A 15729-nucleotide genomic window follows, 5' to 3' on the forward strand; every position below is an offset into this window, starting at 1 on the left:
CAAGAACAGAAACAAAACTACTAAATCCTAGAAAATGTAGAACAACTAGCAAAGAGAAAGAAAATACCCTAAGAAAATAAAATAGGAAAAAGTTAAAAAAACAATAAAAGAAAAGAAAAGAAAACACAAAAGAAAAGGAAAAAGAAACTAACACACCAAAGATTCGAAGGGTACTGTGAATTTACCATGGTGCGCTAACAAAAATGTGGAGAAATAAAACACTACTGGACACTTCGAAGATTCAAAATTAGGATCTGGTAGCTAGGAACTGGCGAAGATGTGCTGACCAACATGTACAAGTCCACATGTGTGTCAAATCTAAGCAACAACTACAATATAACCTCGTGTAGTAGCTGCATTTGTCATTTGAAAAAACCGAGCTATTCTTGAACACGCATTGGATCCCCTTCCACTAGCCTCGAGACCAGAGCCAAACGGCTCTCTGTCCCTCCATTTTCAAAACCCCCTCCTCTTGCAAATAAGGGAAGCTCCAGATTTGCACACGTGCCGAGCATCCGAGTGGGGAGCTCCTTAGGATTCTAAAATAAAGACTAAAAATATGCTCCATTTTTTAGTGTGTTTTTAGAAACCCTAAGCCCTTCTCCCATATATCGCAGCTCTCTCTCTCTCTCTCTTTTCTCAGACCCCCTTTCTCTCTAAAATGAAAAATAGCTCTCCTTCTCTCACATTTTTCACCCCTCTCTCTTATTTTTCTCCGAACCTAACTGCACCTCAACACTCTCTCATCTCTGCACAACCCAAAGCCGAGGAGTTTCTACCATGAAATGAAGGCACATCTAAACTCCATATCGTATCTTCCAAACCCCAGTCCTCACAAATGTAACTACTCTCCCTCTTCCCACCTTCAATTTCGTTAGCACAGTGTAGATTAAACAATGAAAGAGAATAGATAGCTCATGCATGATTCAATTGAATTTGCGCGCTTAATGGATATTTAAGGACCTTCGAATCCAAATGCAACCTGTAAAAACACATATTAAAAATCTAATTAGAATAAATCCCAAAATAAAATACTGATTAACTAAAAATAATTATTGTTTTTCAATTTTCTGATTTTTTTTTTTTTTTGTTTTTGTTTTTGTTTTTGTTTTTTTTTTTTGTGATAATGACTAGAAGGAAGAAAATAAAATGAACGAAAATAAAAATGAAAAGAGTTTAGAAAAATTGGGTTGCCTCCCAAGAAGCGTTGTAGTTAACATCTATAGCTAGACGGATGGAAATGAGGCTAATGGTTACGTCACTTGTTCTCTTAGAGTCAACCACTCCTTGATAGCATCATACAACAACAGTAGGTACGAAATGAGATGATGTTTTTCCATTATGTGTTTTAGGGAAGTGGTTGAATCCTTCATATTAGCCCTTCTATGTGAATGAAATGTTGTAATAAAATAGGATCCCCTCCAGCAGGGTTTACGTCTTCGTCGAACTGACTTAAACCTTGTATTTAACACCCATAATTTCTGCATTGGCCGAATTTCTTGACAAAGAATTAGGTTGCCATTAAGCTTTTTCTTTCTTTCCTTGTGGATCATAGTCTACTTGTATGACCTACACTGAATACCGTTAAGTATGATTAGCTATGTTGGTACACTGTTCAATATACGAAATAAAATTTTCCCATCAACAACCATTTGCCCTGTATGAAAAGTTGACCATGTGACATGCTTAATGCTGCATTTGTGTGAACCTCCCCCAACACATTAACATTGATGTCTTCTTGCAGCCTTTGTGGAAAAGGTGCTGGTGGCACACAAAACTGGGTAGCGATAAGTTTAGGTGGGATTTAAGGATCAACTGTTTTCTCCTTTGGGTGTGAATAACAGGCAGATGGCTCCTTGGTTCCTACATAAAGCTCTTGATCATCATAGCTTCTCCCACGGTTTATTGCTTGAATTTGAAATCCTTGATTGGTTATTTCTATGTACAACTCAGTTGATTCCAACAATTTAGAGAGCTTGTCCTCTACCGGAAGCTCCTATGGCATATTAAACTGCTCAAAATAGTGCTCAAGATGCTCTTTCAAACTTTGAGTGTAGAACTCTGAATGGGGATTGTTCTAGTTCCATTTTGAATCGTTTCTCATATTTATATACTCCTAGACATAATCTGGAAAATATTCTCTCTCAGGACATTGCAAAATATCATGAGTATTTGAATTGCAAAGAGCACAAACCGTAGGCTTAAATCCGTAATAACCCGTTTTTGCTAAGGAAACCCAAATAGGTGGTCCACCGGGTGCTAGATTGAATTCAGGGGGAACTGCAAATTCCATTGTTGCATTGCTTGTAACCTATAAAAACAAAATCAGCAATTAAATAAAAAGATATGTACAATAATAATTAACTAAGAGTTGATAGACACAAATTACTTAAAACAATCCCCGACAACGGCGCCAATTTCTTGATAGGAATTTTTACCATACAACCCTTATTCAGATCAAATCTAAACATGCTTGACTCATTATGCTTTGTGAAATCTTTTGAAAAATCATACAACCCTTAAGATGTGGTATTCATCCTAAGTGAACTTGCACATATTAATCACAAGAAGCCTTTGTCAATTTCAGGGACCGACCTCTGACCAAAATTGCATCAAATTACTTTTCTAAATATCCTAATGGTAGCTAAGTATTAAGACAAATAGATAGTTTAAATCGGTGATTAATAATTCAACCTGTATGCATAATATCATAAGTAAATTGAAAAGAAACTACATATTCTTGCTAAGGCTAGTGGGCTCACCCTAGCAAACAGAATTTAGTTACTAGCAATCATACAACGAAATATTATTAACAACAAGGATAGAAAACACCTTGAAAATAAACTTGAATCCAAAAGCTCTTTAAAGTGCGCGTGTGTTATCTCCCCTCTGTCTCTCCATAAAAAGAAACCCTAATGGCTAAAATGCCTTATTTATACTACTAGACAATAAAACCCTACCTAGAAAAGGTCGTAGAATAAAACTAGGAAACGAAATAAATTAGGAAACATAATCCTAAATTGACTAGTAAAATTCGCCCAAAATCTGCATAGTCTCAAAACAGCCATGTTTTTGGATATTCAGGGATCCAAAACCGGCATAAAATGACTAGAATTAAAGATTGGAATGCCCCGAACATAACTGCAGAAGGCCTCAAACCCAAAAAACATCATCTTGGACGCCAAAAAGCCCAATCCCGAAACGTCAGTTTCACAGCACTATGCTCTGCTCCTTTGTTTCATTGCAATAAATAAACCGCTTGGTAGAAAATTATGAAACTTCGACATGATGAAGTCAACAGACTCACGTATATCCTCCAATTGGAATCATACCAAAATTCATCCATTTGACTACGTTTTGCTCTAGGGGAAGTTGAACGTCCTACATTAAGAATATAAATCAATTAATGGTAAGAATAGGGTAAAATATATAGTATAATATTGACTCATCATAGGTTATGGTGAGTAGTTATGGTGTGTGTTTGAAAGGTGATTGAAAGTTGTAAGTGATTTGCATGGTGTGAATAGTAAAAAGGTATGGATGTTGTTTAAAAAATCATACCATATATCACTAACAAAAAACAAATAAACAATCAAACATCTTTTTTCAATCAAAACAACAAACTTTTTGTTCTTGGTATGAAAAACAAGAACAAAGCAAGAACATTGAAGAACATCCATGAAAACCCATAAGAGCTTCATGAATGCTTTAACTCAATAAAACTCAAATTTTCACTACTCAAAAGAGGGTTAACATCCTAGGGTACTTAGGGGTTCCTAATGTCACTTTATAACACTTTTGACAAGACAAACATGAACCCAAAAATCCACCCTTTGGATTTGGTGGAATTTCCCCACCAAATTTTAGCTCCAAAATTCATGCTCATATGAACTACATCTACAACATTTGAGATGACAAATTTTCAAGCAAAATTTACATTCAAAGACAGAAGAATAAAGCTTGTGACGATTACAACATTCAAATCAATGACTATGAACTACAAAACCCAAAGGGATTCACCAACTACTAGACCTAAGCTCTGATACCACTTGAAGGAATAATTTGTGAAAACAATGTCATTTTAGCAACATCTATGCATGCAATTAACAATTAAAGGCGGAATCATGCTTGTATGCACTCAAACATAAAGCTTTACCCATGAAATTCAAGGCCTAGTAGTTGTGGTGAACCAAGACTTAACTCAAATCTTAAAGAAAAGAGTTGAGAAACTTTTATACCTTTGAAGCACCTCTTTGCTTAGCAATGGCCTTCTTTCCTTAGTCTCCTTACTCCTTGGCTCCATGGATGTGGATGGAGGAACTTTGCTTCTTAGCTCCATGACTTCTTGGATATGGATGAAGGAATGGATTCTCTAAGTTCCCAAGAAAGGGAACCTCTATGTTTCCACACCAAGGAGAGCATTGAGGAACATATGAGTAACCTAGGAAGAGATGGATGCTAGTCTATTCTTCCTAGGGTGGCCGGCCTCCTAAGAGAAGAGAGAGCTTTTTTGTGTTTTTCTCTTTTCTCTCTAGAAAACCCTTAATGAGGGAATGGGTTATAATTTCCTTTCTATAGCCACTTACATTGAGTGGCATAATTGACATTAAAACCAACTCCCCCTCACACTTTCTATGCCCGGCCATGTGGGTTCATTAGGCTTTCATGCTCTTTGTGTTTTCCAAGTTGTCATACAACTTGAGTTATTGGACTTGACATTCGAAGCCCATTGGGCCTTGAGGCCCAAAACTAACCCAAGGTCTAAAATGAACTTATTCGTTTGATTAATTAACATATTAATTAATCCTAATCATAAATAATTAAACCATTCAATTATCCTTACTCATTTCCATTGTTTCTTCAATCTCTACCTTACGCGGTGTACGATCCATTAGGTTCCAGTGGGCGATTAGCAGTGGGCGATTAGAACTCTTCAAATAGATTGTGAATTGAAACTTACTTTTCAATTCTCCCTTTAGTGATTATACACCTTTAGGGCTTCCACAAACCATGAGTGACACCTAGCAGTATGTCATGACTACCCAAGCTAATCAGAAGAGGTGGAGAACTTATTCTGTTTGGGATTACAATGCAATACGATCTTTCTCTAATACAATACTCTTGACCACATTATTTGATTTGATAGTTTATCATGTCTACTATCCAATGTAATTCTCTTACTTATATGATTACCTTGAATGTGATTTGGAACGAATTCCTAAATCTTGTTCCTGCTCTTGCTAGAGATTCTTAATCATATCATAGAGTATTCTCCTTCAAATGGTTTGAAGGTTAGAGATCCCTTGTTGTGCATTCACTTGCCTCCATGGCTAAGTGGCTTAACCCCAACTATGTCGTGGACACCCTTTGACGGAGTGACTTTGACATAGTCAAGGATCAAGGACCTAACCATAAGACAACTATGATGCCTCAAGTCAAAGGACTACTTTGCATTATCCCAACCATGAGTTTTCATTGGACATGAGTATAAGAACTCCTTGTTGGTTGCGTTTAGTAGACTCATTCTCTATTGAGCACCTACATGCTTATCTTGGTGTCAGTCACACCAATGACTCCAGACCAGTCACTCCCTCTAAGAGAAGACATAACACATACTGATGTTGATGGACTGTCAATGCCCAATTGGCAATCTTATGATCAGCAACGTTTAGGATATGTATATGAGAGAGAATGGTCTCATGAATTTAACTTCTTTAGATCACATTCTCCCAGTTACATATTCCTTGGACTTATCGTTTAAGCATATAACAAGTGAAATGTTCGTAAAGTATCATCATATGATTGGCTTTAAGGCATATTTTGAACACCCAGGTCCTTGGAGAAGTAGCCCGAGCCCAAGAGGCACTGCCAGCTGCCAGTCGAGCCTAGCAAGTTGCCAACCAAGCTCAAACCCATGAAGAACAAGGCGTGGCCTAGAGTGTAGCACCAGCCCAACATGCAGCGCAAGCCCAAGGCCAGGCGCCACACGCGTGAGCCCAACGCACCCTTGCTTATGTATCGTGCACCCAACCAGGTTGGCCCACCTCAAGACCCGCTCTGACGACCTGGCCCGTGGCTCAATCCATTCTGAGGCCATCTCTAGCGATCCAGATCCCGACCATTGATCCCACAATCGATTCAGAGTTATTTTCACCCTACTTTTCTGCAAGAATGCCCGCTTTTGGCTCAGGTCTTGTACCTGCAGTCTACTATACTTCTAACCACACATAAAGAAGCCCATTTCCCAGATTCTTCCAATTCAAATGGTAGCATTACCTGCCCCAACATGTCGTAATTTTGATGAGCGCCCTTGTTCAGCAGACGACCTTCGTGAACTAGTTCCTTTCACTCATTCCAGCGATGTTCCAGTAAAGAGCTTCTCAGCCCGCCACAAACTGTGTGTTCGAGTAGTGTGCACTCTTGTTTAGGCCCTCAGGGAAATATCTTCTCCCACCTAAATGTGCAGATAAGTGTTTATTCCTGGCTCGGCTCACGAGTTAGTGTTTATTTGAGGTTGGGTACATACTATGACGAGCACTCAGGACATTCCAGGAGAAGCATCCACACTAGGCTAGGCTCACAAAGAGATCTTTCTACGAGGCACCAGAGTAGGTAGCCACATGACGCACAAAGGTAAACATAAGAGCAGTCCAGCTTAAGTTCCACTAGCAGCCCTCGCCAAGAGTGACAGCGAGCAACACAAAGCAAAAATTATCCACTGCGGTCAAGGCACAAATGAGCAGGACATGCCGAAGAGCAAAATGGACCAGCAGGTCAACATTGAGGGTTGCTAGAGGCTCCACCACCCCCACTAGGCACAAATCCAGGAGGAAGTACAAAGGTTTGTAGCAGAGGGGATACGCGGATTCCAGCGCATTAATACCACCGACAATGCCCTCCGTAGAGGCTGGGCCAACCTGAGCAAGTCACCATTTATAGACAAGATCGAGCAGTCGGAGCCATTGCGGAAATTCAGCCCACCACATTTCACCTTGTTCAAATGAGGTGAAGATCCGGACAGGCACTTAATGCATTATCGAAATGCCATGACACTCTACACTAACAATGATGCTTTCATGTGCAAAATCTTTGCCATAATGCTCCGAGGCGAGGTGCAAAAGTGGTTCCACACCATGCTGCCAAGTTCAATATGGAACTTCAGTGAACTTTCCTTGGTTTTCACTAAGGAATATTTGTCATACTGCTCGATGAAAAAGAAGTCTTACCACCTTTTCAACATGAAGAAGGACCCAAAGGAGTCACTCCGCACATAATTCTAGAGGTTAAAGGCGGAGAAGGTGAAGATCGTTGGATGCGATGATAACATTGCATACTCAACTTTTCGAAAAAGGCTCCTAGCAGATCATCCACTTTTCGGAGAATTGCTCATGGGCGAAAACTTAACCCTGGCGAACTCTTACACTTTGGCAGAAAAACATTCTTTCTGGTATAAGGAAAAGCGCTCCCATAAGCTGCTTCAGCAGCCATGTAAAGATGCAGAGCCAACTCAAAAGAGGGTGAGTGATAAACCTCTTAATGATAAAAGCAAGTCAGGAAGTAGAAGGAGGGACCGATCCCCAATAAAAGGAGGCACAGCACACAAGACGTACACCAAGTTCTTAATCCTGATCGAGATCCATCGCGACCTCCAGGATCAACCACGGTTCAAGTCACCACCACCCATGAGGGGGAACACCTTCAAGATGGACCGGACAAAGTAGTGCGCATTCCATAAAGGCCCCTCGGGCACACAACCAATGACTGCTTCATGTGGAAAAGATACCTTGAGCAGCTCGTGAAGGAAGGCAGGTGTGACTAGTACGTCGATAGACAAACTCGTGAAGTAGATGCAGATACCGAACCCCTAGCCAAGACCATCTGAATCAACGGGATCTTTGCTGAGTTAGAACAGTTGGGGGCCACCAGCAGTTCCAAGAAAAGAAAGATCCAGCAGGCGAGATCCATCTTTCCTCACGTCTTTTAGGTTCAACTGGCCCACGCCATTATTGAAAAAGTTATGATGGACAACGGCAGCTCAGTCAATATCCTACAATTATTAGTCATCCAGAAAATGGGCCTGGAAAGCACGATCCAACCCAAAGCAGAGCTCTTGACCGAATTTAACAGACTTACCTCAACTACCATTGGCACAATCACACTCGACGTAACCAACCCACCGGCTGTCTCATCCAGACCTTCATGATTATCAATGACCTTTCTCCCCTTAATGGGATATTGGGCCAACCCTGGCTAGTGAAGATTGGAGCTGTGACCTTGATCGAGTACTAGAAAATCCGATTTTGCATCCCTGGAGGAGCAGTCAGATAGATCAAAAGCGACCAGGCTAGGTCCAGAAGATGCATTGTACAAGTTCTGAAGGAATTTAAGAAGAAGTCTTTCACCCCAGCAGTAGTAGCTGAAGTGCAGAAGGACGACTCTACCTCTGACAAATAGCAATTACAGCAGGCAGGTCAAGAAGATGGCATCAAGGTCGACAATGCCTTAGAAGATGAATCATAATGTAAACTTGAAGACACCAAAGACATCATTATTGACCCCCACCACCCGAAGACAGCTAGAATTGGCTCACGTCTAAGCTCGTCTGAGAAGGAAGAACTCACGGTTTTCCTTAGGGAAAATTACGACATCTTTGCATGGTCACCCTCTAACATGCCCGGTATTAATCCAACGATAGCTTGCCACAAACTGCATGTCAATCCCACTATCAAACTTATGATTCTGAAAAGGCAACATTTCACACCCGAGCGAGTAATAATTATCAAGGCAGAGATTGACAAATTACTACAGGCTGGTTTCATCAAGGAAGTGGCACACTCAGTGTGGCTGGCCAACGTCATGCTAGTGAAGAAAAAAGATAAGGGCAAGTGGAGAGTATGCATGGATTACACTGATCGTAACAAGGCGTGCCATAAAGACAACCACTTGTTTCCTCGAATTGACTTACTCGTTGACTCAAAATCTAGGAATCTGTTACTTAACTTCTTGGACGAATACTCAGGCTATAATCATATTGTCATGTATGAGCCTAACAATGAGAAAATCGCATTCATGATCAAGCGAGGCACATACTGTTACAAGGTTATGCCCTTTGGCCTAAAAAATGCAAGAGCAACCTACCAACGGCTCGTAAACATGATGTTCAAGAAGCAAATCGAAGTCACCATGGAGGTTTAAGTCGACGACATCATGGTGAAAGGTAAGCAGGGGTCAGACAACATTCACAACTTGGCAAAGACTTTTAACATCATCCGAGAGTACAAAATGAAGCTTAACCTAGCCAAGTACACTTTTAGCGTCTCTTCATGTCGATTCTTAGGGTACCTTGTAACCCAGTGAAGAATCGAGGCTCACCCAAGGCAGATCAAAGTGATCATAAACATGAAGTCTCTCACAACTCAGAAGGAGATCCAAAGTTTAACCGGACGAGCAGCCATACTCAACCGTTTCCTCTTCGCAATCTACCGACTCATGTAAGCCCTTCTTCAAGGCAATCAAGAAGGCGTAGAAGGATAAATAGGACAACGAGTGCTAAAAAGCATTTCAAGACTTGAAGTAGTACCTGACATCACCTCCACTACTATCCAAGTCGGAAGTAGCGGAGAACCTGTTTTGGCGATATCAGAAGTAGCAGTAAGCTCTGCCTTCATACGAGAAGAGTTGGGGGCCTAATTGCCTATATTCTATACATCCAAAGCTCTCTTCAATGCGGAAACCAGATACCTGAAGATTGAAAAGCTGATTTTGGCCGTAGTTGTTGCAGCTCGGAAGTAAAGACCCTACTCTTCAGGGCATCTGGTTATCGTCATGACCCAGTACCCACTGCGATCAGTTTTGCATAGTCCAAACGCTTGTTAACGAATGACGAAATAGGCGTTGGAACTTGGCCAATACGGCTTAGCATACCAACCTTGCTTGATAATAAAGGCCTAGGCATTAGCGGACTTCATAGAAAAATTCACCCCAAGCCTAAAGGATGCAGCAACTCAACCTGAAAATGCCCCAGAGGCAGTCAAGCATGCCATAGCCGTACCAACCCCACCTGCTGGAGATTTCTGGTATTTGCACATCAATGGATCATCCAACTACTAAGCATTGGGGGCAGGCCTAGTTCTTACTACCCCAGACGGTTCGATGCTCGAGTAGGCAAACATTCAAAGCTTCAAGGCATCAAACAATGAAACAGAGTATGAAGCCTTACTAGCAGGTCTCCGATTAGTGAAAGACCTAGCAGTGAAGAAACTTGTAATATATTCTAATTCTCAGTTGATCACCAACCAAACCTCAGGGGAGTACACAACAAAGCATCCAAGGATGGCCGAATACCTTGAAAAGGTACGAGAGCAGCTAGTGATGTTCCAGGCATACACACTCACTCAGGTTACACAAGCAGAAAATGCCCACGCAGACGCACTAGCAAGACTAGACTCCGCATTAGACCATCATCTCATGCGCTCCATCCCAGTTGAGTACTTAGAAAGGCCAAGCATAGATGAGGAACCAGCAATTAAGGTGGCATAAATCAACACAACTCTGAGTTGGCAAGATCCAATCATCGACTACATAGTTAATAAAACATTCCCACATACAAACTGGGGTCCATAAAGCTCTAGATGAACGCAGCACGCTACTACATGTGGAACGGCATGCTCTTTCGAAGATCCTTCTGAGGACCACATCTCCGTTGCCTATCGCATCCTGACGACATGAAGATTCTTAGCTCAATCCACGAAGGTGTTTGTGGAAACCACTCTTGAGGCTGCCTCCTGGCGTAAAAAGCTCTTATGCTGACTACTACTGTCCAACCATGCATCAAGAAGCTAACAAGTGTGTATAAAGGTGCGACAGCTGCCAGCGCTTCAAGCCCGTGCCCACACTACTTGCCAGTGAACACCATCCACAGATGAGCCCTTGGCCTTCATGCAGTAGGTGACCGACTTGGTAGAACCAATATCGCCTGCCACTAAGGGCATGGGCATGATGATTGTGACAACCGACTACTTCACCAAATGGGTTGAAGCCAAAACCATGACTACAACTACCTAGACAGACATAAAGCGCTTCATATGGAAGAACAGAATCTGCCACTCAACATCCCATTCTGCATTATCACTGATAATGGTTTGCAGTTCGTGGGCAGAGACTTGGTGAGGTTCTTCGAAAAATATGGCATCAAGCAACACATGTCCATGCCTTGGTATCCACAGGGCAATAGGCAAGCCAAGGTATCCAACAAGAGCATCATCGACTACCTTAAGAAGACCCTTTCAGACAAAAAGGCCAAATGACTAGACGAGCTTCTCAGTGTTCTATGGGCATGTAGCACCACTAAGAGACAAGCAACCGGTAAAACTCCATAAACCCTGGCGTATAGCTCGGAGGTGAACATTCATCATAATGTAATGGTGCCAAGCATCAGCATTGTACTACCAAATTTAGAGTAGAACAAGAAGAAGATGCCCACCAACTTAAACCTGGAAGAGGAAGAGTGCGAGAAGGTTGTCACCTGCATTGCGACCTATCAGCGACAACTCATTTCCAGCTACAACAAGAAGGCAAAAATCTAGAAGTTCCAGCCAAAAGACTTAGTCCTCAAAAAAGCTTTCATCATCGCCTGACAGAAAGGCTCCAAAAAGATGGCTCCCATCTGGGAAGGTCCATATAAAATCGACAAGCAGTGGGATGCCTATAACCTAAGAAGTACTACGTGTGACCACCATGAGCGAGAAAGAAATCGACAAGCAGTGGAATGCCTATAACCTAAGAAAGTACTACGTGTGACCTCCCACCATTCCTTGGACCCCGTTCAAGACGAAAAAAGTTCGAAGACTCAAGCAGCTTGATGAACAAGACCTCGTATGCTGAGGATTACCAATTGTTATGCCATTATTGCCTACGAGGAAAGTTAATAAATTTCTCTATTCTCAATGAAGATTAAAGGAATTATTCACAAGCCTGGACTAAATGCATAAACAAACTGACCAATCCTATGACAAGCAGAAGACGCCCTCTGCCCTACAGACATGGCATGTGCTCTCCGATAAGGAGAGTGTAAACTAATCTATAATATCCAGACATGGATGGGTGGCACAATTGCTCAATTCCCCCCTGAATACAGCGACTACCTGAGCCGGACAACTCCCAAAATTTGGCAAGATAGTCCTTCCCCGGGAATAGACTTAGATGACTGAAGGATTTAATTTTGCAGGATCCTGGGTTTCTAACTGAAAGAGACGCTAAGTGCAGAATTCTTGCCCATGAAAGAGTTTGCATGACAAGATGGTTCGTCCTCTACGTGCAAGTCTTCAAGAACGTAGCTTGGTTTTAAAGTTTTACAATACTAGTTAAGCGACTTACAGAATCAAGTTACAACTCAAAAGGATGTGGCTGCTAAAGTAGTTACGCGGGTCGTCTGCTTCTGTAAGTAAGAAGCCTGGCTGACGACCTAATGGTTGGCAACCAAAGCAATCCGTAAATCGACACTTACACCTACTATGACTACGTGGACTCATTTGCTTACTTAAAAGCAGCGCTTCCAAACGAAGACCTATAGTTAATGTTTTACTGGGACAAAGATGAGGTACGACTATAGCAGCTATGTCGACTCCCTCTGCTTTTTACGAGAAGCATGAGTCCGGCCGACGACAAGAAGCTACCAAACTTATAGAGTCGTCGGTCGGACTCATGCTTAAGAAGCCACCAAACTTATAGCTTAAGAAGCCACCAAACTTCAACAAGCCACTCAAAGCTGAAATACAACCATAGTACCTAAGCGGACTCCTCTTCTTTCTATGAGAAGCATGTATTCGGCTGCCGGCTCTATAGGTTAAAAATTTCTCAATACGCCTTGGGAGGGTTTAAGCTCGTGAAGCCATTCGAAGCTGAGATTCATAACTATAGTAGCTATGCTAACGCGCCTACTTCCTACGGAGGCAACGAGTTCGGCTGACGACTTTATAAGTTAGAAATCCCACATTTTTGCTCTTGCAGGTAAAGCTCCTGAAGCCCTAAAGATGAAACTAAAACCTAAATGATGATGTAAGAGCAGCCTACCTGGCTGACCATCCTAGGATAAAGTTTTGTAAAAATCATGAGGAAACATAAGGATGAAAAAAAACAAGGAAAGCTGTTTATTAAATTTCTAGCAAATTGACAAATCGGCTTGAAGGCCAACAAAGTTCAAATAAAGTAGAAAAGAAAGGAAAAGAAGAAAATTCTTGAGTCTAAGCAAAAAGAATACTCATTAGCAGCCTGCGCAGCCACTGATTCCTCTACTGCCATGCCTTCAGCAGCCGCACCGCTCTTAGTAGCCAAAGCTTCCATCAGCTTATCCTTAGCCACTCCTACCTAGACTGCCTGACCCTCAGCTGCTTTACCAAAGGCAACCTCAAACAAGAAATCAAGCAGATCAACTAGAGAAATGGAGAAAGTCTTTAAGTCATTCTCAAAAAACTCATAATCTCATGGCCTACCTTGAAGATGGTTTACATAGCCAAGCTTGTAGAAATCGTCCTGATAAGAAGAAAGTGCCACTTGGTGACTGGCTTTCTCATTCTTCAACTGCACATTCTCCTCAACAAGCCCAGTGTGAGAACCCTGCAGCTCATCTAGTTCCTTTCTTAGGTTCTCACTAGCAGACAGCGCACCTTGCAGATCCACTTCCTGGTAATCAAGCTTACTGGTAGCCTCTTTGAGACGAGACACTTCAGTATGCATGAAGATAAGCTCCTCGTCCTTAGCAAAACAAGCAGATCATAGCTCCAAATTGACACATTCAAGGTCCTCGGGCACCAAAGAAACACAACTGATTTCCTTCTCTATAGCTTCCAACATTGCTTGAGTCGTACCAAGCTTAGCCTTCAAATTAGCGACCTCTGGATGAGCGGTCTCCAGTTACAAAGAAGTGGGGGCAGAGACATCAGACCCCTTCAAAACGGCAAGTTCAAATTCGAGCATCTCGATCTTTTCAGCAGTCGGGCGAAGGTCAGCCATCAACGCCACTTCAGCTTGCTTAGCACACTTGACAGCATCCTGATCAACTCAAATAGACTGAGCTGCTAGGATCAAAGTCTTCTGCATCGTGGCAATCAGGGATGACCTCCTTGAATAGGCAAGACGCTTCTCAAAAGAGTTTGAGCGGATGACAACTTTCCCAAAACTATCAAAAAACTTGGCGTATGCATCAACGTCCTTAAGCAGGTCAGCCTTCAATAGCTCATAAACCTCAGGATTCAGTGGGTCTCTCACAATTGCTCGTGCGAGTAGATCTCCCCTTCTCAGCAGACAAGTCAGTCACAATAGAAGGATCAACAGGCCCAAGTGCCACCTTAGTAGCAGAATCCACCTTCTGGCTCTTCATAGCCGCGAGCCTCTTAGAAGCCAAATTAGACTTAACTCCCGACAGGTGCTTTTGATACAAACCTGGACACTGGAGGCACCATCGAACCCGTCCGTTGGGAAAATATCTCAGAAATTGATGTGGTTACCTTTAGAGCAGCAGGTTTTACAGGCTCAAGTTCAATGCACTTTTTCATCCCCTTTGGAGAAGTTAAATTAATGACGAGCTTCTCAGTAGCAAACGAGCCCTTGCGAGCAGCAGAAGAAGTCATCAGCTTCTTCTCGGCTGAAGGTTTACAAATAGGTAAGGAAGATCTCTTCTTTCCACCCTTATTGGCAGCAAGCTCTATAACAACAATCAGACGAGCAAACGCCTCATCCTTTATCCGCTTTATCTCTTCCTTCAGAGGCAACCTGCCTTTTTCCCTATGAAAATGACTGAGCAGCCAACGCCACTCACGATACTCAGTAGGAATGCCCAAGGTGATGTGAACTTTGTTCATATCCGCTGAAGTTTTTAGAGTTGAGCCAAAACCTGAATCTACACACAGTAAGAATGACAATCAGTAAACTGAAGTCATGGAGCAGATCAACGAAAATTCAATTAGGCCAAGAATGAAGTAGTTCACTTACCAATGATAAAGACAGTCGGAACACGCAACTTAGGAAATAGTCAGACTCCCACTCTTCACTAATCTCCAAGGTCTCTCTCACCCATTCATGATCACCTTTGCAGGAAGCATTAAGCAGTCTATGGCGAGACCTTAGCTACCTTATGCCCTCTTTGTAGCCAATCTCGAAGAAGTACCATAACTCATTTATGGTCAAGCCAAGATTAAAGAACCTACTGAAGTTTGAGAATCCCACGATCGCAAAAACTGCATTTAGGGAGCACTGAGCAGGCACCCATTTCATGGAGCAAATCACATCCTGGAAAAGACGTGGCATAGGAAAAGTAAATCCTAACATAAAGTAATACGGGTGGAATTTGATGGCCATCTTCCTAGCAATGGCACCCTCCCCGCACGGTTCATGGTCGCTATCATCTTTCACCCACTTCACACGAACCCTTGACGGAATCGCATGCTTGTATGCCTCAAGAAAATCCTGAAACATGTGCAACCTTGAAATGGCCCACCTTGCCGAAAGAACTACCTTGATGGTACAAGGGTGGAGGATATTCGTTACCCTTGCAATCGGAGGAAGAAATCTCAAAGTCTCTGCAAAAAGTACGAAGGAAAATATTTAGAAGGCAACTCATAAAAAAAAAAAAAAAATATATATATATATATATATATATATATATATATATATATATATATATATATATATGGACCGTAAGGCCAGAGCCCCTGCGCCAACCCCATGGCCTTC

The 15729-nt window shown here is 42.0% G+C and overlaps 1 pseudogene; it reads right to left on the reverse strand.

Annotated features, from left to right (window-relative positions):
* Positions 1-1126: 1126 nt before the first annotated feature.
* On the reverse strand, positions 1127-2293 carry LOC126597378 (uncharacterized; annotated as a pseudogene).
* Between the last annotated feature and the right edge of the window lie 13436 nt (positions 2294-15729).

Source organism: Malus sylvestris, chromosome 13, assembly GCF_916048215.2.
Source record: "Malus sylvestris chromosome 13, drMalSylv7.2, whole genome shotgun sequence".
NCBI lineage: Eukaryota > Viridiplantae > Streptophyta > Magnoliopsida > Rosales > Rosaceae > Malus > Malus sylvestris.